Below are 21,617 nucleotides of genomic sequence, written 5' to 3' on the forward strand. Positions count from 1 at the left end.
TGCTGATAACTATTATGCATAATAATTAAACATAGTAATTATTCCCAGTTAAGTAAAGCGGCATTAGAGTTTTCCCCCCCACAAATTTTCTGGTTAAGTCCTTTTTACTTCAACCCCAGAGATCTTGAATCAAACATTGTATCTTTAAAACAGAAATTTTAGGTTTATTTTCTTGTAACTCTTCATAGTTCTTTTCTAAGACTGCCTGCTGGGGAACTTGTTGAGAACTTGTCTTTGGAATAAATAATGTTTAAAAAATGCACAAAAATAATATATGTGTAGTTTTTTATTCCTTATTCTGTGGTGTTTTAAATTCATCATTGAAATCACATATGCATATAAACAAATTCACACATAATACATAAGTTTTTACAAACTTTACACTCATATGCAACCAGAATTCTGAGAACAGGCAACATCAACATAAAACATTACCAGAACCCCAGAAGACTCTTTTACTCTCATTTCCCCATATACAAAAATATACAATCACTATTGCAAATTAAAACAGCATAAATTTCAGCTACTTTTGTTACTTTATGTGAATAAATACATATGTTATTTTTGTGTTTCTGGGTTTTTTGTTTCGTAGTAACACAATTATCACAGGTAGTTCCACATTGCATATTCTCATTTCTGTGTAAAATTCCAAGTTATTAATAGACTACAGACTAGTTATTTATTACTTTATTGTTAAAAATTAAAATCAGTTTCAATTTAGAGGTTTTATGAATAGTGATGTTATAAATATTCTATTGATGTTTTGATGAATATTTGCCTCCATTTTTATCTGTATACAGCCCTAAGACTAAAATTATTAAATAATATGCACATTCAGCATTATAGGGGTTCCAGAGTAGTTATATCAGTATGTATTCACTGAAACATATATTAATTATCTGGGCGTGGTGGCTCAAGCCTGTAACCCCAGCACTTTGGGAGGAAGAGGAAAGAGAATCGCTTGAGCCCAGGGATTTGAGACCAGCCTGGGGAACTTGTTGAGAACTTGTCTTTGCAATAAATAAAAAAATTAGCTGGGCATGGTGGTGCACACCTGTGGTTCCAGCTACTTGGAAGGCAGAGGCAGAAGGATCACCTGAGCCCATTAGGCTGAGGTTGCAGTGGCCTTGAGTGTGCACTGTACTCCAACCTGGGTGACAGAAAGAGACTCTTATCTGAAAAAAAATAGCTCTAATTGCTCAATATTCTTGTCAAAATTTAAAATATTTTGTTTTCTTTTTAACCATTCTTTTTGTTTTAATTTTTTGTTTTTTAAAGTCAGTTGGAAACTCTTTTCCTTGTAGTATTTAGCTAATTCTTGATGATATGGGTATCACTGTCATTTTAATTTACATTGTCCTAATGCTGAATAAAATTAAGAACATTTTCATATGTGTAACGGCCATTTACATATTTCCTGTTGAAAAGTACTCATTTAAATCTTTTTTTTTCCACTTTTATATCAGGTTTCATGTCAATTATTTATATGTTTGATGTAAATATCCTATCCTATTGTAAGGGTTGCCCTTTTGACATTTTTGATGTTCAGAACTTCTGAGATTGTCTTATTTCACTTTAATTTTGCCTGATTATTGCTTCCAGTATTGTTTATTCTCCTATATCAAAAAGATGTCCTCTACGTTCTCCTCCACAAGCTTTATTGTTTGTGTTTCACATTTAGATCTGCACTCAATTTGGGATTGACTATAACTAGGGTATAAGATAGATTTCCAAATTTTTTATTCAAAATAGACATATAATATATCTAATACCATACATTGAAAGGATCATGCTATCCTTTCTTTAAAAAAAAAAGACACTAATGCTTCTGTCACAGATCGATTGAGAGTATAGGTGTGAATCTATTTCTAGAATCACTATTGTATTCCATTGATTAGGATGTTTGTCCTTTGGAAAACAGCATATTTTTGTAATTACTAAAGCTTTATAATGTCATGCCAGCTGGTAGTGTAACCTATAATTTTGGTTCTCTTTATTCATGGATACCTTTGCTACTGAAGCTCTTTTGCCTTTCTCAATAAGATTTACAATTGGCTCTCAAAGCAACAAAAGAAAGAAAAATAAATCAAATTAGAAAGGAGAGGAGGAAGGAAGAAAGGAAAAAAGGAAGGAAGGAAACAAGAAAAGGGGAAGGAAGAAAAGAGGAAGGACGGAGGATAATAGAAAGGAAGGAGAAAGAGAAAAAAGGAAGGAAAGATTTACTTTGTATTATATTGAAACTGTAGCCCAACTTAAAGCTATTTGGCATTGTTTCATGTTTAAGTCTTCCATTCCATAAACATATTGTACAAATTTTCATTGATCAATCTCTTTGAAATGACATTAAATTGTGATACATATCATTACTGAAGTTGCAGAGATCTTATACTACTGCTGACAGAATAAACAGTTCACTAATGATGAATGAGCTGAAGAAAGCTAGCTGTGTAGCACACTAATGATAGGAAATAGTACTTTGATTAGCTACAGAATTTGAGTCTAACAGTTGTTTTATTACCAAGATCAATGAAAGCCATATGTCTGAAAATAAAAACACAGAGATCTTTACGGCCTAATGTCAATCTCGGTGAGAATGACTATGCTTATATTGCCCACCACTGAGGTTATGTAAATGACGAGGAACAACATGAATAATGGAGCCTACAACTCAGGGCAGACTGTGATTCCCATTAGAATGGATTCATTTAGCACTAATGGATTTTGTTTGTCTATCCAGGTCATTAGGAAAATGTACTATGATAAGAATCATCAAGGCTATCGGAAATTTTTCTGTTGAAAATTCCCGATACTGTCCTTTCTCCCTGCTGCTCTACAGGTCTCAGGTTGTATTCTATGTCCCTGAAGCCAATGTGTAGAGTGTTCTGAGCAGGAAAAACTAGAATTAATCCATATTAACTCTCTCACAACTCCACGTCATTCACCTCTCTCAGCTATATCTCCAGAGTCCTCTATGTGTTTCTAAGAGCAATAAAAAATAAACTCTGGGCCGATGCATTGAGCAGAAATGTGCTTTTACAGCGGTTGTTGTTGTTCGAAGATGTGGCTGCCTACTTCACATGGGGAAAGTGCTAGCAGGACCTGGAAAACACTCAGAGGACCCTGTACAAAGACTTACAGCAGACTGGTATCCTTGGGACATTGCCTTCCAAATCCCAAGGTGATCTTCAAGTTGGAGCAGGAGCAGCTATGGATAGCAGACGGACCTCCTCAACAGACCCTTTCAGATGTCCACATCATTGGTGAACTTACGGAAGAAACCAAAAAAGGAGAAAAAAATCATAGTGGACATTTGTGACAAGTTGCAATCATCAACAGCAGCATAAAGAGAGTTGAATTTCTAAAAATGTAACTCAAGCTCAAACCATATCTCAAATATTAATGTAAATAATGGAAACCATTAAGCAATGAGTCCTGAAGAATGTATGCCACACTATACTTATCTTAGCGATCCTGATGGGATGAAGTCTAGAGAGAATCTAGTTGCTCATAATTTAACTGGGAAATCCCTCAGACATCATAGGCATTTTAGACAACATCATAAGACTCAATCAAACTGAGTAGTAATGTTTCAAATACAGTAGACAAAGGGAAGCTTTTAACATGAGAAAATATTATCCACACATATGATTGTTTATATAGGAGAGATCACCTATAAATATAATAAATATGAAAACACCCGAGACAAGCTTTCATTGCCCAAGAGATAATTCATGAATTTATAAACAACTTTTAATGTATGTGGGAACACTTTTCACAGAAACTCAAGACTCAGCTTATTTCAGAGAACTCACACAGTGGAGAGACTCTACGAATATAACGAATGTGAGAAAGTCTTCTACCATAATTTAAAACTCAAAACACATCAGAGAACTTACACAGGGGAAAACCTTATGAACGTAATAAATGTGGAAAAATCTTTTGTGTTAAGTCAAGCCTCATGAATCACATAGAACAGAAAAATCTATGAATGTAATAAACATGGGGAAACCCATCACAAGTCAAACCTCAATATACATCAGAGATTTCACACAGAAAAAAATGACTGTAATAAATGTGGAAAAACTTTTTGTCAGAAGTGAAACTTCAGAGAACGTTAGGGTATTCACACAGTAGAAAACTGTCTATAAAAGAAAGTCCTCACTAGACATCAGAGAATTCACACAGATAAAAGAAGCCTTATTAATGTGAACAAAATTCGGCTGGAAGTCAAGACTCAGTGAGCATCAGGGTATTCATACAGAGCAAAAAAACCTAGGAAAAATGTGTGTGGTAAAAACATCTACCAGAAGTCAGATCCTAGAGATAAAAATAATTCACTCTGGATAGAAACTCTATGAATATAACGCACTTGAAAAAACCTTTGGTTAGAAGTCAAACCTCACCCTGCATCAGAGTATCTGCAAAGAAGATTAAAACCTATAAATGTAATGAGTTTGGGAAAATATTTTGTCTGACGTCAATCATGAATGAACACAGAGAATTCAAAGGGAAAATAACCTAAGAATGTAGTAAGTGAGGAAAGACCTTTTGCTGAAGTTTCAAATTAGCAGACATTAGAGAAGTCACAGAGGGGAGAAATTGTGCACATCAGATTCAACTGTTCTTCAATAATCATTATCTTTTATATAGGACACATATTAGCCAGCATTTCTCAGTCTCCCTATATTGTGGTTGGAACAATGTAGTACAGATTTGTATAGGTGAATAGGTACATAAGTGATGATCATTAATTATAAGCCTGGCAACACAAAATTGCCTTTGTGGTCCTCCCTGATTTGTCATGCCTTGTGGGGCTAAAGTTCAGTTAACTCCTGGGTGACCTTGGGTGACATCAGTTGGACCTGGACACAGTGATTTATGAAATAAGAAATTGATTGAAGGGAATAGAGATCTTCCAACTTCAACCCAAATAAATCTTCCTTTGTAGTTTACATGAGATAAATAAATACCTGACCTGTTAAAAAAAAGTCATTGGGTTTCAGAAGTTATTACCTGTCAAAATTTTTGTATTCAAGCCCTTATGTGTAAGATGGATCTATGACATTAAACAAAGTAGACTCATTTTCATTATTGATCCTAGTACCAAATTCTGAAGACATTACAACATAAAATATACAGTAGCTATTTTATTTTTCTTTCATATACTGGTTATTTATGATTCTGTCAGCAATAAATCATTACAAAAAGTTTGGCTTAGGAAAAGAATCCTGATGTTTTTTCCAAAATAGTTTTCTTTTAGAAATACATATAATTGGTTAAACATATCATATTTTTAGAATAAATTATATTTTTAAAAACTAGCCCTCTGTTGCTCACCCTCTATAACTTCAATTTCAATCTCCAAAGAAAACTATCATTAACTAATTTAAAGGAATCCTATCTACTTCTCATTATAACTTCACATATCTTAGTAACATTCTTATTCATTTGATATTTCAAAATTGTATTCGCACTCTATTATGTTTTTATGTTTTTAAAACATTTTAAAATGATATTTATAATGAAAGAATATAATTTAGCTGGGTTGTAGGAGTCCTCAATATATTCACTCTACATAACACTTAAACAGCTCACATAAACAATTATTTATTTTCTCTATATATACAAACATCAGCACTTGAGTGCAAACTTTTTGATCTTTTGTTATGTTGCATTTCAAATAAATCCAGTGTTTATAATTTTTTCTGCCTGAGAATGAATGGCTAACTGGCATTCCCACATTTGGTTTGAACTTAGCAATCACGTCTCTGAAATGATGTATTTAATATTGCAGTAAGTTAAATGTATTTGCTGATTTTTTAAACCTAAAATTGGCAAAAATATTATTGCAAATATTCTTATCTCACAATAAGAAATATCACTGTAAAGTAGGAAATGCTATCTCAAATGCCTTGGGGAGAGGAAAGCAACACCATCTTATGAAGTACGTGAATGAGACAAAAAGAAAGCAAGATGAAGAAAGGAGAACCAGAGAGTGTATGATTACCTGAGGGTCTCACTTTTAACTTGCTTACATATCCAAGAGAAAGAATTGTTTGATCCAGATAAAGTCAACTGGACATGCATGAATAGAAATGGAGTGTATTTACTGCATTTTGACTTTTTTTTTTTTGAGTTGGAGTCTCACTCTGTTGCCCAGACTGGAGTGCAGTGGCTGCTCCTGGCCACCGCAGCCTCGACCCGCTGGGCTCCAGAGATCCTTCCGCCTCAGCCTTCCAAGTGCACTGAAGGAGAGCATGTTGCGCACCTGACAAGAAAGCCCTGCTCCTAGAAAGCCCTGCTCCCTAGAGAGCCTGTCTTGCACCTGACGGGAGAGCCCTGCACCCAAGAGAGTCTGTCGGGCACCTGAGGGGAGCACCCTGCATCCAAGAAAGCCTGTCCTGTACCTGACGGGAGAGCCCTGCACCTGAGAGAGCCTGTCCCGCACTTGATGGGAGAGTCCTGGACCTGACAGAGCCAGTCTGACACCTGACAAGAAAGGCCTGCACTTGAGAAAGCCTGTCCCATACCTGACAAGAAAGCCCTGCACACGAGAAAGCCTGTTCCACACCTGACAAAAAAGGCCTGCATCCAGAAGAGCCTATCCTGCACATAAGGGAGAGACGTGCACCTGAGAAAGCCTGTCCTGCACCTGATGGAGAGCCCTGCACATGAGACAGACTGTCCCGCACCTGTCAGGAGAGCCCTGCACCTGAGAGAGCCTGTCTCACACCTGATGGGAGAGACCTGCACATGAGAGAGATTTCCTGTACCTGACGGAGAGCCCTGCACCATCGTAAGCCTGTCCTGCCCCTGATGGAAGAGCCCTGCCCCTGAGAGAGTGTGTCCTGCACCGGATAGTGTGCCCTGCACCCATGAAAACATGTCCTGCACTGGACGGAGAGCCCTGCACCTGAGAGAGCATATCTTGCACTGGACGTAGAGCCCTGCATCTGAGAGGGAGTTATGCACCAGACAGACAGTCCTGTATCTAAGAGGGAGTCCTGTACCAGATGGAGAACCCTGAAGCTGAGAGGGAGTCCTACACTGATGGGGGACCTGAATCTGAGAGGGAGTTCTGCAGTGGATGGAGACCCCTGAACCCAGGAAAGAGTCCTGTACCTGAGGGAGAGCACTGAATCTGAGGGACAACTCTGTACCAGAGGGTGAGCTCTCACACCTGCAGGAGTAAGGTCTGTGACACCAAGGATCGGCTTATCTCTCTCTAGATCCAGGGGCCAATATCCATCCAAAGGTGTGTCGAAGTGGGAGCAATAAAGGTGGACTTGACTCGCCACGAAAACAGGCTTGAGAGGTCCTGGGGGTTATCCTCTATCTCTGGACAGCTGGGCTTGGTTCTGCCCCTGTTAGAGGATATTTAGGTCATTACCATATGTTTGCCATTAAAAATCATGCTACAGGCTGAGGTGAGTGGATTGCCTGAGCCCGTGGGTTCAAGACCCGCCTGGGCAGCGAGACCTCGACTCTACAATAAATCAAAAATCAGCTGGGCGTGGCAGCGCATGCCTGTAATTCCAACTACTTGGAAGGTTGAGGCAGAAGGATCACCGGAGCCCAGCAGGTCGATGCTGGGGTGGCCGTGAGCGTGCCACTGCTCTCCAGCCTGGGTGACAGAGTGAGACTCCAACTAAAAAAAAAAAAAAGAAGAATGGGGCAGACTCTGGGTCAGAAGGCCTGGGTCTGGCATTGCCTTGGTCACTTTGAGCAAGTAGGCTGCATGCCCTGTGGCTCCATCCCTCATTCCTAAAAGGGAGGTCATTCTCAAACTTACCATGCTGGGTTGATGACAGGCTCAACAAGACAGTGCGTGAAAGTGCCTGATACAGGGCCTGGCAGCTACGAAGCCTCAGGAAAGAGGCTTCGTAGGAAAGAGGCAGCCTTACCCAGGGCAGGAGGCCAACTGGAAACTCATTGTTGGAAAAGTCACCCTCTTACATCTTCATTAACAAATCTTTGAGTTTAATGTTGATATAAAGATACAAGTTCAAGGCCATAGAGAGATTTCAATTCAGTTGTGTCCATGCATAATTTAATCAGCACAGTGGCTCTATTTAACCTCTGATAAGCCGGTGGGTGAAGTGACTTTTTTTCCAGTTAAAGTCTTGGTGTTCATCACATGAGGCCACGTGAAGTATGAAATGGGATGGCAGGTCAATCCAGTTCCAGGCCAGGCTTGGTGTATGCTCATCAGGTGTGAACACACCAGGAGAACTGGGGACACAGTGGGCGACCGCACTTCCAGAAATGATTGTCGTGGACTCCTTTGGATGAAGTTCCTCTGTTCATGGGAGGGGAAAGGGTGAGAAGGAGGTGGAAGAAGGGCTGTCCCTGCAAGTGGGTGTCTACTCACCGTGGTCAGATGGGCTTGTCACACCCAGTGCACCTGTCTCCTTAGAGCACACCACCAAGCACACCACCATGTCGCTTCTCACTTCAAAGACCATGGACCCTGTTTAAGGCAGTGGCAGCCCTATGGAATTGCTGTGATCTGGATGTCACATACACTTTTGATGAAGAATGGGGTCATTCCTCACTGAACCCCCAGCCTAGTCTCATACACATGCACGCATGCATGCAGCACATAACCAAGTTGCTGGGGGCATACTGGTGGTGCAAAAGCATCTCTCGAACTGTGGGAGGTTTCTTGCAGGGAAATACTGTGTGGTTGGAAGGATACTTTGGAGTCACTGGAATTGGGGGTGGGGCGAGGTCCCTGGGTGAAGGAAACAATGGGGTGACTGACTGGTCCACACAGGGGTCAGGGTTGTTTCTGCATGTGGTATGCAGGCACGTATGGGTCCCAGCTCCCTGCCCACACCGGCTTCTTCCTCTCCAAATACGTGTCAACATAGTGTTGAAAAAAATAGCCATCTGAGGGGTGGCTGCGTGGTTCCTTTTCCTGATGGGCCCACATTTCCCTCCTGTGTTGTGCACATGGGCACCCACACGCTCACACAGTCACAAGATGGCCCTGGAAGCCACCTGCCCACCAGACTTCTTGGGGTAGTGATGCTCAGAGCCAGTACTAGAACTATATTTTGCCTACCCCTTCCACAGCCAAGATCCAGGGCAAGTTCATGCCACTGTCCAGTCCCAGAAGATACACGTTGCTCCCTCCATAGAGGCAAAACCAGGGTTGGGGAGTTGGGGGTTGAGTTGCATCACTGGCATCTCCCCACATCTGGGGCTCTGGGATGAGGCTGGAATGCCAGGTGGCACCAGGATCTGCCAGGCACAAACTCTGAGGTCCTGGCACCCTGTGGCCTCCAGCCTGAGCCTTCCAGAAGTGAGGCATTTCACTGCACACCCCAGCTGTAGTAGGTCTCCACACGGAAGAGGGCTGCATGCTATTTAATTATTTACTTTAAAAAGTTATTTTTGTTTCTTCTGCTTACAACCTCACAGCTAAGAGCATAGTTGCTCATTTTACATTTAAACAGGCCCACAAGCACTCCCAGAGCAAGCAGGACTGCTGGGAGGTTGGGAGGCCACCCTTCAGTCTGTGGCAGGAAGGCGGTGAGAGGACCGTGGGCCGCCTGCCTGCCTCCACGCTCATGGCTGGAGTGCCTTCCAACACATATTCACCATCGAAAGTTTCCCAAGCACCCCCAGGTGCTGTCAGCTCTGAGTCCCTAGCGTTTTCCCATAATAAACCCTCCTGGAATAGTGGGCAGCTGGGGCAGTGCACAAGGCTGCCGGGCTCCGACCTCTATGGCCCACATACCCACGACCCTCTTGGAGGACAGGGTCAAACACAAGGACTTTGAAGCACAGGAGAGCAAATGCATTCATCACCAAAGACCCACACCTGCACCTGGACTGCCAGGCAGAGCACAGTTTGATGGAATCTTGCTTAATTTGGAACTGAGTCAAAACCTGACATGGACATGAAGGAGACACCCTCCCCTCCACCGCCCCAGGTTCCCAGTTGGTGCATAAACACGTTTAATGCCTGCCTGTCCAAACGGCTAATGCACACCATCCTGGCAGACCATCTGAATGCCTTGTTTTTAAGCCAGTCTAAGCATCACCACCCAAGGTTTAAGTTTAAAATCATCACACATCCTCTACACCATTTCAGCAAGAAACTAATTTTGCAGTTCAGCTCTCTCTCTCTCTCACACACACACATGCACGCACGCATGCGTGTGCCCTTAAAGAGAGCTTGGCCACACCAGACAGGCCACGTGAGGTGGCTGCTTCACACGAGAGGTCTCCATGGCCCTCATGACCCCATTCTTCCCGAATAGACCAAAGTGGTTACATTCACAGAGGTTGCCACATATACGCCCGTGACCAATGGCCTGGATGAGAGACCTGCCCAGTAAGAGTCCTGCAGAGAGGGAGCACTTGGTGGACCAAGTCCACTCCTCCTTTCTGGAAAGCACAAGGAAGAAAACGGCCAAGTATGGCAAGGAAGAAGAAGAGAGGGCAAGAGAAAAGGAAGCAGGACGAGGGAAGAAGGGGAAGGGCTCGGAACTCACATGGCACAGAATCCACCTGCCACCCCATGACGCAGCCCCTGCTCCTCCTCACCCCCCCAAGAAAACTCCTCAGAGAGGCTGTAGCTCAGTCACACAGCCTCATGGAGTTCAGCTTCCCACAGCATGGTGACTAGGATGGAAGGAAGAGCTCAGCCCGTGCCTGGCGTCCTAAGAATAAGGAGGCGTGCTGGTCATGGACAGCAGGGTAGAAGAGCAGCCAGGTCCCACACCCCAGGGAGCCTGCCGGGAAGAACAGGACACACACAGGGCCTCCCTTTGCCTCTCCAGGGCTGAGGCCCACCCGAGACTGCACAGGCAGACTCCTAGCTCTCCATGGCAGGGAAGCAGGGGTGGAGGAGGCTGACATGGTGCCTGGGGAACCAACCCGCATGGGGCAGACTGTGAACTGCAGAGTCAAAGGGCCCCCTGGACAGCTGACTCAAAATGATGCACATCAAAAGAAGGACTCTCTAGGTTCCCTGTTAAGTGCCAGAAAGACTGTACTAACAGTATCTCATGCCTTAAGGTTGATCCAACAGTTGATCTCTCTGGGTCTTCACAAGTCACTGAGATACATTTACAAATGTGCACACTTTGCCGCTGTGGAAATCCCTGGACCAACAAAAGGTTAGTCCCCATTTCCCAGTAAACTCACCTCTGTGACTCTGACTTTGGAATTGGCCAAATCAATGCCCCCTTTCAATTATGAAGGATGGCTGCATTTGCGCCTATACAAACACACTATGAATCTTTTCCAAGGGGAGAGAAGACCAAAGATGCCAGCTCCACCAGGTTCACCTTTGATGACCTCTAACTCTAGAAGTCTAAGTAAGATCAATGTTTCAAGGCAGCTGTGAAGCCAGAGTAACCGGCATTCATTCACATCCACGCAGTCACACACAAAAGTGCCCCAAGAAGCCCTACCTTCTCCTTTTAACCTCCCTTGCAACTTGTTCCCTCAGTAAGTAGAAAAGATTCACTCACCCAAATGAATTTGAAATCTTCAATGTAAACCCTCAAAACCTGGGCTATTTCTGCCAAAATGACTCCTGGAAGCCCCCCGGGCTGCTAAATTGACCACTCCCCTGGGCATCTGCCATGCAATATGCTTTTTTGGTGAAATTAGATTCCTCCATATTGAAGCTATGAAAACTGCTTTTCAAGAAATCCAGAAAAAACACGTACCTTTGCCTCTGGAATGCTAAGTACTTTTAATGGTCTCAGTTTTAGGGAGGACATGAATGAAATACACTGTCTTTAAGAATGAAGTGTGTAACACTGAGATCTATGTACTGCCACTTTCATAGAAACACAGTTTCACCTTTATTTCAACTCTGTAACCTCTCTGAAATAGCATGTTTAGGGTGGAATTCTGGGCTGTGGAATATAAAGCTGGTCTTTAACCTGAGAAAATTGCTCCCTCATTGACCTATGTGCTATTTCTGAATTTTTGAACATTGCCTTTTCTTAGAATGGGTCCTACTTATATAAAAACTTAAAAACCTACACACAGATGACAATCACTTGAAATAACACTCTGTCCACCAAAAAATCCCATGTGACCAGCTCCTGTCAAGACCCTACCAGAAAGTCATCACCTGGAAGTATTTCCAGCAACCTGGAAGTGCAGCACTGCCTAGGACATACCTTCACAGAGTCACAGATTTCCTGCAGCCCCTTGGTGGCCACATCTTTTATGATTGGTGTGATCAGGCCTTTATCTGTGGCCACAGCCACCGAAATGTCAATGAAGGGCAGGGGATGGAGCCATCTCCATCCCAACTGATGTTGACACCTGGCATTTGCTGGAACCAGAAAACATGTCACTAGCAAAGCAGCTATAGATCAAGGTGGTACAGAAAAACAGTCACAATTATTATGCACTGTCCACAGAGAATACAGCTATGCACAAGGAAATACCCAGATATTTGACTTGAAAAAGTGATGTGATTTCTGTGCTAACTGTCCTTCATGTCTGGGAAGAACAACCAGCATGCCACCTTCTGAAGAAGCTTCAGAAAGTCCCGGGGACAGCCTCATTTCCATCTCTTCATCCCTTCAGAGGAAGGAAGCCTGGCTGTCTAGCCTGTTGCTAGGATACACAACAGCAGCCTCAAGGGGGACTCTCCATGTAAGGGATCTCTGAGGCTCCAGAAACATACCACATGCCACACATGAGCACACACACACTTGACATACACACCACTGTACTGAGGGCAAACACTTCGGGTGAAATGACCAAGTGTGTGGAAACAGCATGTATTGATAGGGTTGCCAAAAGCCATGGGGAAAAACAGGGTTGAAAACTAGAAAGCAGAGACTAATTTCTCTTTCTAAAGCTCTTTGTGTTCTACAGAATGACCTAGGTCCCAGCAAGCCACGCCAGCAGGTGACAAGCTTGAGTCCTTACCACCCACCCACCCCATGTCACACAACTGCACCCCTGCAGGAATTTTCTGCAGTTCTGGCTTCTCCCTGCCACACCCACTTCCCCTCCAAAGAAACCTTCCCACCACTTTCAGCTGCTCTTTCCATTTTCCCATCATTCAAGACTAAGCTGCTCCATTCATTCAGCAATGTCAGTATGTCAAAGGAGTCAACAATAAAGTCTCAATTTCTCAGATAATTTAAAATTTGCCCGGTGCAGAGGCTCACACCTGTCATCCTAGCACTTTGGAAGGCCAAGACGAGGGGACTGCTTGAGTCCAGGGGTTCGAGATCAGCCTGAGAAACTTGATAAGACCTCGTCTCTATGGTAAATCAAAAAATTAGCCATGTCTAGTGGCACGTGCCTGCGGTTCTGGCTACTTAGAAGGTTGAGGTGGAAGGATCACTTGAGCCCAGCAGGTTTAGGTTGTGGTGGCCATGAGCATGCCATAGTACTCCAGCCAGGAAACAGAGTGAGACTCCTACTAAAAAAAAAAAAAAAATTCATAGGCAACACTAAAGTAACAGAGAAGGGGGAAGGAGAGGTTAGGGTCAGAAATTACACACGAGGCACAATGCTCACATCTGGGGAATGGGTCACCTGAGGCCCAGTCCTCATCATTAAACAATATGTCCATGTAATGAACATGCATATACACCCTTGAATCTAAAAAAGAAGTAAAATAATAAAGACTGAAACAAAAAACCAAAAACATCATGAATACAGACTACCTGGCAAGTAAATTTAAATCCAAAGCTATGTAACAAGTCTTACAGGACATGGTCTAAGATGTGTTCACAGGAAAATCCATAACCTCAAGTCTCATTGATGAAAAAAGACAGACATGAATTACACATGTAACTAAATATTCTAACCAAATATTTCTAGCCAAAACGAACCTAGGGAAACAAGGAAGGAAACACACACCCAAGCAGTGTGGGCTAAGAACCCAGGTCCCCAACACCAGAAGCAACGCTGAGTGGGGAGTGGCCCCAGCCCTGAGGACGTCGAAATCATCAAAGAAACAAATTCAAACGGCTCTTGGTGCACATTTTGGGTATTAGACTAAAAGTGGTTTTCTGGGAAAATGTTACCTTCCAAAAATTGATCCAAGAAAATGCTAAAAATCAAACAGATTAGTAATTATGGGGGCAAACCAGGAAAGTTGGCAAGATTCCCCCCCTCAAAATAGAACTAGGTTCAGGTATTTTTACCAGTGAAGTGTTTAAAATTACAAGAAATAAAAATCCTTTAATATTGAAGTCAACATAGAGAAAAAAGAAATGCGAATTCCTTTAGTGAAGCCAATAATTTTTTTAAAATGTCTCATAGAGCTAGCACAAAATTTACATTCCAACTACTTACGGCTCCAGATATAAAATTATGCAATGAAATATTAATCACGGAGGGCCACGAGCAACACATTTAGGGAGTACAACGATGATACACAACTAGAAAACCATTAATATAATCCAAAATACTTGGTCAAAGGCAAAGTCATATGAACAGCCAGGCATGCTGAGAGGGCACTGCTTCCAAGCTCTATAACAGCAATTTTCAAGAAACAGAAACAGTCACGGCAGACATGTTTCACACGCACGGCTGCTAACAGCAGTGATCCCAAAACAGCTTGTGGCAGAGGACAGGGGACGGGGGCTCCAGACACACCCCCATGCCCAAAGGCTTGTGCCTCTGCCTTCCTGCCACCTCACTGAGCACTGCCAGGCCCCTGGGGCTTCCCGAGGCCTGCACCAAATGGCACTCGCCCCCCAAGCCCCTCCTGTCCACCCCCGGTTTGGTCCATGGGGCAACCCATCTGGATCCTCCCTCCTCTCCACCCTCACACCCCACATCGGCATACCTGCTGACTCTGCTCAGACACACAACCAACTCTCCACTCTACCCAGTTCCCCACCACCACCAGCAGGGCCACTGTTGCCCTCCACAGCCCGGTGACAGCCCCACCGCCTCACCCAGCACCCCAGCAGTCCGTCCCATCAAGGCCAAGTCATGTCGCCTGAGCCCTTGGCTCAAAACCCCACAGAGGCTACTCCTCAGCTCTTTTCCATCCTCCTCCCGAGGCCTTCTGTGCTCTGGCCTCCCTTCCCTCCTCTCCCAGATCTGTGCTCTGACCTCCCTTCTCCTCCCCACCAGGCCTCCTGTGTGCTGACCTCCCATCTCCTCCTTTAAGTTTCATCTCCCATCCTCTCCCCTCCTCCTAACTCCTCTCTCAACATGGTCCACCCTCAGGGCCTGCAGCAGAGTGCCTGCAGTCCCTGTGTGGAACTTTGGGCTCAACTCTCTTTCCTCTGGTCACTCTCCATCCCGCCTGGTCAGAACTTCACTGGTCATGCATCTGGAAAAGGTCCCGCTCACTCTGACCCTGGTGCCTTTCTCCTCTGCTCTTTCACACCTGACATGTGTGTGTCTCCCCAGCTGGAGTGAGAGCAGAAATCCCTGGGCCTCTGCTGGCTGCTGCCTCTCTCAGCTGAGACTTCTCTTAGCTAAGATGGCATCAACTAGCATTGGCTGAGAAACAGAGCCCGCTCTGGGCTAGTTCACTATGAGCCCTTTAGAGTCACAGTGTCTTCATGGGAAAGTGAGGGTGACTGACAGGATATTTTTACTGACAAAATTATAATATTTTTGTGATTTAAAAGCAAGCATTCTATTTATCATTATAGACATTCCGAGACATAAAACTACCTAAGGAGCTGAAATTATCTGAAGTTTGCTACTTAATTTAAGGGTAACAGCTGCTGCCTTGATGATTAAATCATTTACTGACACTTTAATGTCATCTGAAAGACACAGAAACACAGCAAGTTCAGTATCCTAATACAACTTTAATCCTGAACACTGTGATGTCAAACATGTGCCTCAGCAGTGACCAGCAGTAACCAGGGCCACGCCCAATCAGTCAAGAAGGTTCCCGTGATTATCAGAACCTGCATTTATGCACTCCTGAATACTTAATATCAGCCCTGAATGTACAGTTTCCTTTGGGCCTCAGAATTTTAAAAAATTGCTCAGATAACACACGCGAGAACCTGAAGGAAGCATCACAAGCACCAGGAAAGAAGAGATCCAACCCCTACGTCTCCAGAAAGACAAATAGTCTCTGCTGTGTGCCATCAAAGCCTATAGGAAATGCCCTCATTCCCTGCATGTTTTTAATACATCGATTACTTCAGTGCAGGGGTGCATGGAGGCACACTCTACATAAACAATTGTATGCACACATGGAGGGAGTGTGTACAAATTTCTTTTTATTAAGGGGGTGTACATGGAAAAACCTGCAGACCATTGCATTAAATGAGAGCTGCTTTTTAACTTAACAAGAGATGCCAAGCGCCTAGGACGCAGCAATGCTGCACAGGTCTCAGAGCACCCAGTGACATGAGGTTCCCCATCTGGTTTTCTGGCAAATACACTTGAATCAACTTCTTTCCAGCACATGTAATTAAGATAAAGCTGGGGTCCCCTTGTTTCCCAAAGAGCTGGAAACATTCCTGTTTCTCTGTTCAAAGCCCCTCGAGGAGCAGAAATATAAGTGGACTTCCAGCGCTTGGAGACTTGTAATGGCAACTAACACAAAATACTGGTGGCAAGGACTCAAGTGTGTGGGCATGCTGTTCCATGAGTTCCCTATGCTCACCTCGCGTGGCTATCAGACCCCTTTTCACGCTGTTGGCCATCCACAGATCCCTATGATGGAGACTTTCCAAGCATCGGCCAACCAATGACCCCAGACCTGCCTCCCAGGTCTCACTCAGGAGCATTCTCAGGCGAGACGCTTGGCCCCGTCTTCCATACTGGCAGCTCCCAGGCAGAAACTTTCAGCTTCCGGGTTTTGCTTTGAGGAATATAATGAGTCCTCCTGCGAGTTCTACCTCTGAACCTGGTGTAGTCAAGCAACAGAGCTGTATATCCAGCTTCTCTCGTGACATTTCTACTAACACACCAAAAGGCATCTCAAATCTAGCATGTGTAAAGCAGAATTTCTTTTCAAATTCCTTTATTTTTAACTCTTCATATGAACATTTTCAAGCACACTAAAAGGATATGTTGATGATGTTTACTGAAGGGGAAATAGTTTGTAAGGGAATATAAAATAGTCTCATCTGCACGTTGTCAAGTCACAAAAACTAAGTGTGGAATATACATGGGCATGTTATATACCATAACCTCATACATGAAAGAGAAGGGAAGACAGATAACTTGGCTCTCTCAAGACTCATGTGGAGACTTCTAATTACAAGGAGCAACCAAGCTGGACCATGCGAGACCCTACATTTATCCATATCTCCATGGACCCATCACTATTTCCTGCCTTGTGAGAGTAAGACAATGGAAAATCATTCCCATGCCAACTTCTACATCACAAAGGAGCCAGTGCGACCCAAGAACCACAGAGGCACTCCCCGGGCTGACTTCTTAGACATCTGTCACTTTCCATTTGGTTCTGGAAGCTCTAAAGGCCGCCCAGTGTCATCCTAGGAAATTCTGGAGTCTGCATATAAACCAATTCATCCCAGTCCTGCTCTCACTCGGAAGTGGAAGATGCAAAAGAAAGCTGCCCCATTCCAGCAGGGAAAGAGAGGGCAGAATCAACTAAGGACCACACTGCTCTTGGGTCTATGGGGACTGACTACACAGCAATGAGCGGCTGACCAACAGACAGTGATAACCACTGAGGAGCTGGTGTGGGAGGAGGACGGCAGAGCACAGGCTGCAATGTGAGCAGGGGGACATGTGAGAGACGGAAACCACAGAAATGCCCAGATGGAAGCCCAGGAGGCAGCTATGGCCAGAGACGAAAAACATGAGTGTCCAGCTCTGCGCTATAGCTGAGAGGAGAATCAGTGAATTCAAAGCCAGGCCAACACGATGTACAAAATGAAACCCCAAGGGAAAAAGGAACGAGCAAAAAGGGGCAGACTGCCAATGAGCTCTGGATAGTTTAAAAAGCCTCCCATTTATAGTTGAAGGCCCAGGAGATGGTAGTGCAGCTGAAGTAATTTAAAAGAATAAGGAAAGACAATAAGTCACAGATCTGTGAAGTTGAGAGAAACCCAAATGGGGGAATAAGATAGCAAGAGAAACTGGGCAGGTAAAGCCAAATCGCTGCTGGAGAAAGCCCTGAGAGCAGCCAGAGAGGGTGGAGTGCAACATGGGAGCGTCAGGCCACACAGGAGTATCAGGAATGGCGGCAGGCACCCAGCAAGCTACAGGAATGGAGGAGTGTCTCCATGGAAAGCTCTGGAACAAAAGCCTCGTTAGTGCCAAATTCTATGCCCAGCAAAAATATCCTTTAAAAATGGAGATGCCGTACCCATTAGGAGGACTCCCACCAAAACAGCAGAAACAACAAGTGCAGGCAAAGCTAGGGAGAAACCTGAATCTTGCATGACCCTGGGGAGGCCAACCAGCAGAGCCACTACAGAGAGCAGGATGGCAGTTCCTCAAAAAGGAAAGGCATCATTACCCCACGATCCAGCAGTTCCACTTCCAGGACCAGTCCCACGTGCAGGCAAAGGCATGAAGAGGCATCTGCACACCCAGTTCATGGCAGCACAGCCTGCCCAAAGATGAAATGACCCGACGGGTCCACCCATGGACACACAGTGAGAAGATGCAGTCTCCACGCGATGGGGTGTGGCCCAGCCTTGAAGGGAGGACAACACGCAGGAACCTGAAGACAGTGTCCAAGGGAAAGGAATCAGTCACAAAAGGGCAAGCATTCTGATTCCACCCGTCTGAGGGATGCAGAGGTGCCAGGCTTATTTGGATGCGAAGCAGAGTGGTGATGACAGTTACAGGGACAGAAAAAAGAATGGCAGTCACCGGGGGTTGGGGATGTAACATTTACAGGCACGGAAAGTAGAATGATGATTGCCAGGGGTTGGCAGGGTGTGTGTGTGACATTTACTGGGACACAAGGCCACAAGGCAAATGGTGGTCCCCAGGGACTGGGAGGGAGAGTGGATACAGAGGCTCAATGTTGCAGGGCATGAAAGCCCTGTGGGAACACGGGGGTCGTGGCGCACAACAACGTGATGCTCCTCATGCCAAAGACCTAACTGTAGACTTTAAAATCATTAAAGTGGCAAAACTTATGTCACCTATATTCAACCACAATGAAACTTTTTTTTTTAGACTGGAAAATATAGTTTATTTAGAAAGTAAACTGGAGTAGGGGTTCACCTCCCCAAAGGAGGGGAGGAGGCCAAAGTTAGGAAACATGGTGACACTCATAGTTCAAAGAGCACATGGTCACACTAAAGACTAGTAAGGCAATGGCCAAAACATTTTTTTAGGAAAGAAAAAGAACAAATAGACTTTTTCAGATAAAAACTAAAATAATTTATTGATGTGTGACAGCAGGCAGCACTTTAATTCTATACAAAGAAACATAAAAACTACAAATAAATATAAAGAGACTCTTTCTTCATTGTAAACAACTTTAAAAACTTGATCTGCTGAAGTAGAAAGTATTAAACATGTATTCTGTGACTTACATCAGATGTAGAAGTAAAACAGGAAAGTCACAACACAAACTGTGGAAGGAAGGAAAGGTTCTCACATGCAACATGAGGCGGTGTGACCCAAGTTGAAGGCAGACTGTGGATAATTAAGGAATTACATCATGAACCCTAAGGAAATCATCAGAGAGAGAGAGAGAGAAGAGAGAAAAGAGGAGAGGGAGAGAGGGAGAGAGAAGGGGAGAGAGGGGGAGAGAGGGAGAGAGAGAGAGGGAGGGAGGGGGGAGAGAGAGAGAGAGAGAGAGAGACAGAGAGAGAGAGAGAGAGAAAACGAACACAGAAGTAGAATGGAATCAGAGCAAAATGTGGAAACCACTGACTGCGGACTCCTGAGGCTTTACTGAAATCACTCACCAGGTCTAGGAGTCTTCTAGTAGAATCGTTAGGGTTTTCTAGATTTAGAATCACATTGTCTGCCAAGAGCGATAGTTTGACGTCCTCTTTTCCTATCTGGATACGTTTTGCTTCTTTCTTTAGCCTGATTGCTCTGGCTAACACTCCCTCATGACAAAATAACTAACCCAAATGGAGACAGGGAAAGAAGAAAAAAGGAAGAAATGGGACAAAGAAAACACAGAAGGAACAAAATGGCAGATTTGAATCCAACCACAACATTAAATAGGTGTGGTCAGAATGCCTTAGTTAAAAGAGACGGCAGTACTGGACAAGAAAGCAGAACCTGACTACATGCTGTTTGCAAGAAACCAATTTAGGTAAAAACATGGACCATCAAAAGCAAAAGATGTACTATAAAAATAAATTTTTAAAAATCTGAAGTGGCTAAATCAATACAATAAAAAAGGTGTGAGGACAAGGACCAGTACCAGCAACAGACGGAAACAGGATGTGATGACAGGCCTGTCCACCAAGAAAACAGAGGACTCCTCAGTGTGTGTGCCTAACAATCCACCTTTGAAATACAGGAAGCAAGACAGCACTGAAAGGAGAAACCTACAGCTCACAATCACAATCAGGACTTTCACACTCCTCTCCAGCATATGAACAATGCCATCAACCATCTTGACTTAGCTGACACTTACAAAACACTCCCTACAAAAAAGTGGAACATACATTCTTTTCAAGCACGAATGGAACATTCACCAAGATAGAACACATTACAAATCTCAACAAATTAAGATGACTGAAATCATACAAAGTATGCTCTCTAAACACAACGGAGTTCAGCTAGAAATCATAAGAGTCTTTCTGAGGGGCTGGCAAGATGGTGGAAGTGGAGCAGAAGAAGAAGAGGCCTTCCACAAGGTCACCTCCCACAGTGTGGACCTGGACCAGCTGCTGGACATGTCCTATGAGCAGCTGATGCATGCGGCAGCAGTGGCAGCTGAACTGAGGCCTCTGGTGGAAGCAGCACTTGCTGTGAAAGCGGCTGCACGAGGCCAAGAAGAAGGTGCCCTTCCCCCAAGAGAAGCCCAAGGTGGTGAAGATGCACCTGCGCGACATGATCATCCTGCCCAAGACAGTGGGCGGCATGGTGGGCATGTGCAACAGCAAGACCTTCAACTAGGTGGAGATCAAGCCAGAGATAATCGGCCACTACCTAGGCAAGTTCTCCATCACTTATAAGCCTGTGAAGCATGGTCAGCCCAGCATTGGTGCCATCCACTCTTCCCACTTCATCCCACTCAAGCTGCCAATAAAAACACGTCTGTTCACTCAAAAAAAAATCATAAAAGAAAGATAACTGAATAACCTTCAAGTATTTTGAAATTCAATCCTCACTTATCAATAACTCTTGGATCAAAGAAATCACAAGGGAAGTTCGAAAACATTTTGGATGAAATAAAACATAAGCAGTGCTTAAAGAGAACTATGTCAGGATAAGGTCTCAAGTAAATGATCCAGGTTTTCACTTTGAGAAACTAGAAATAAAAGAGAAAATTAAACCCAAAGTAAAATAATAATAACAACAATAATAATAAAGTGCAGAAGGCAATTAGACCAATATCATAGAAACATTAGAGAAAGACCATAAAATCACATGCTGGAGCCATAAAAAAGAACAAAATCATGAACTTTGCAGCAACAAATATCTGAGTATCACATGTTCTCACTCATAAGTGGACCTTGAACATCTATCATAATACTATAAGAAAAGGATTGACAGTGGCAGGAAACTAT

At 43.8% G+C, this 21,617-nt stretch overlaps 1 pseudogene; it reads left to right on the forward strand.

Moving 5' to 3' along the window:
• The first annotated feature begins 20,700 nt into the window (after positions 1–20,700).
• LOC110595992 lies at positions 20,701–21,180 on the forward strand (annotated as a pseudogene).
• The last annotated feature ends 437 nt before the right edge of the window (positions 21,181–21,617 follow it).

This window comes from Carlito syrichta, unplaced genomic scaffold, assembly GCF_000164805.1.
Source record: "Carlito syrichta isolate Samal-C Ts95f unplaced genomic scaffold, Tarsius_syrichta-2.0.1 Scaffold305662, whole genome shotgun sequence".
Classification (NCBI taxonomy): domain Eukaryota; kingdom Metazoa; phylum Chordata; class Mammalia; order Primates; family Tarsiidae; genus Carlito; species Carlito syrichta.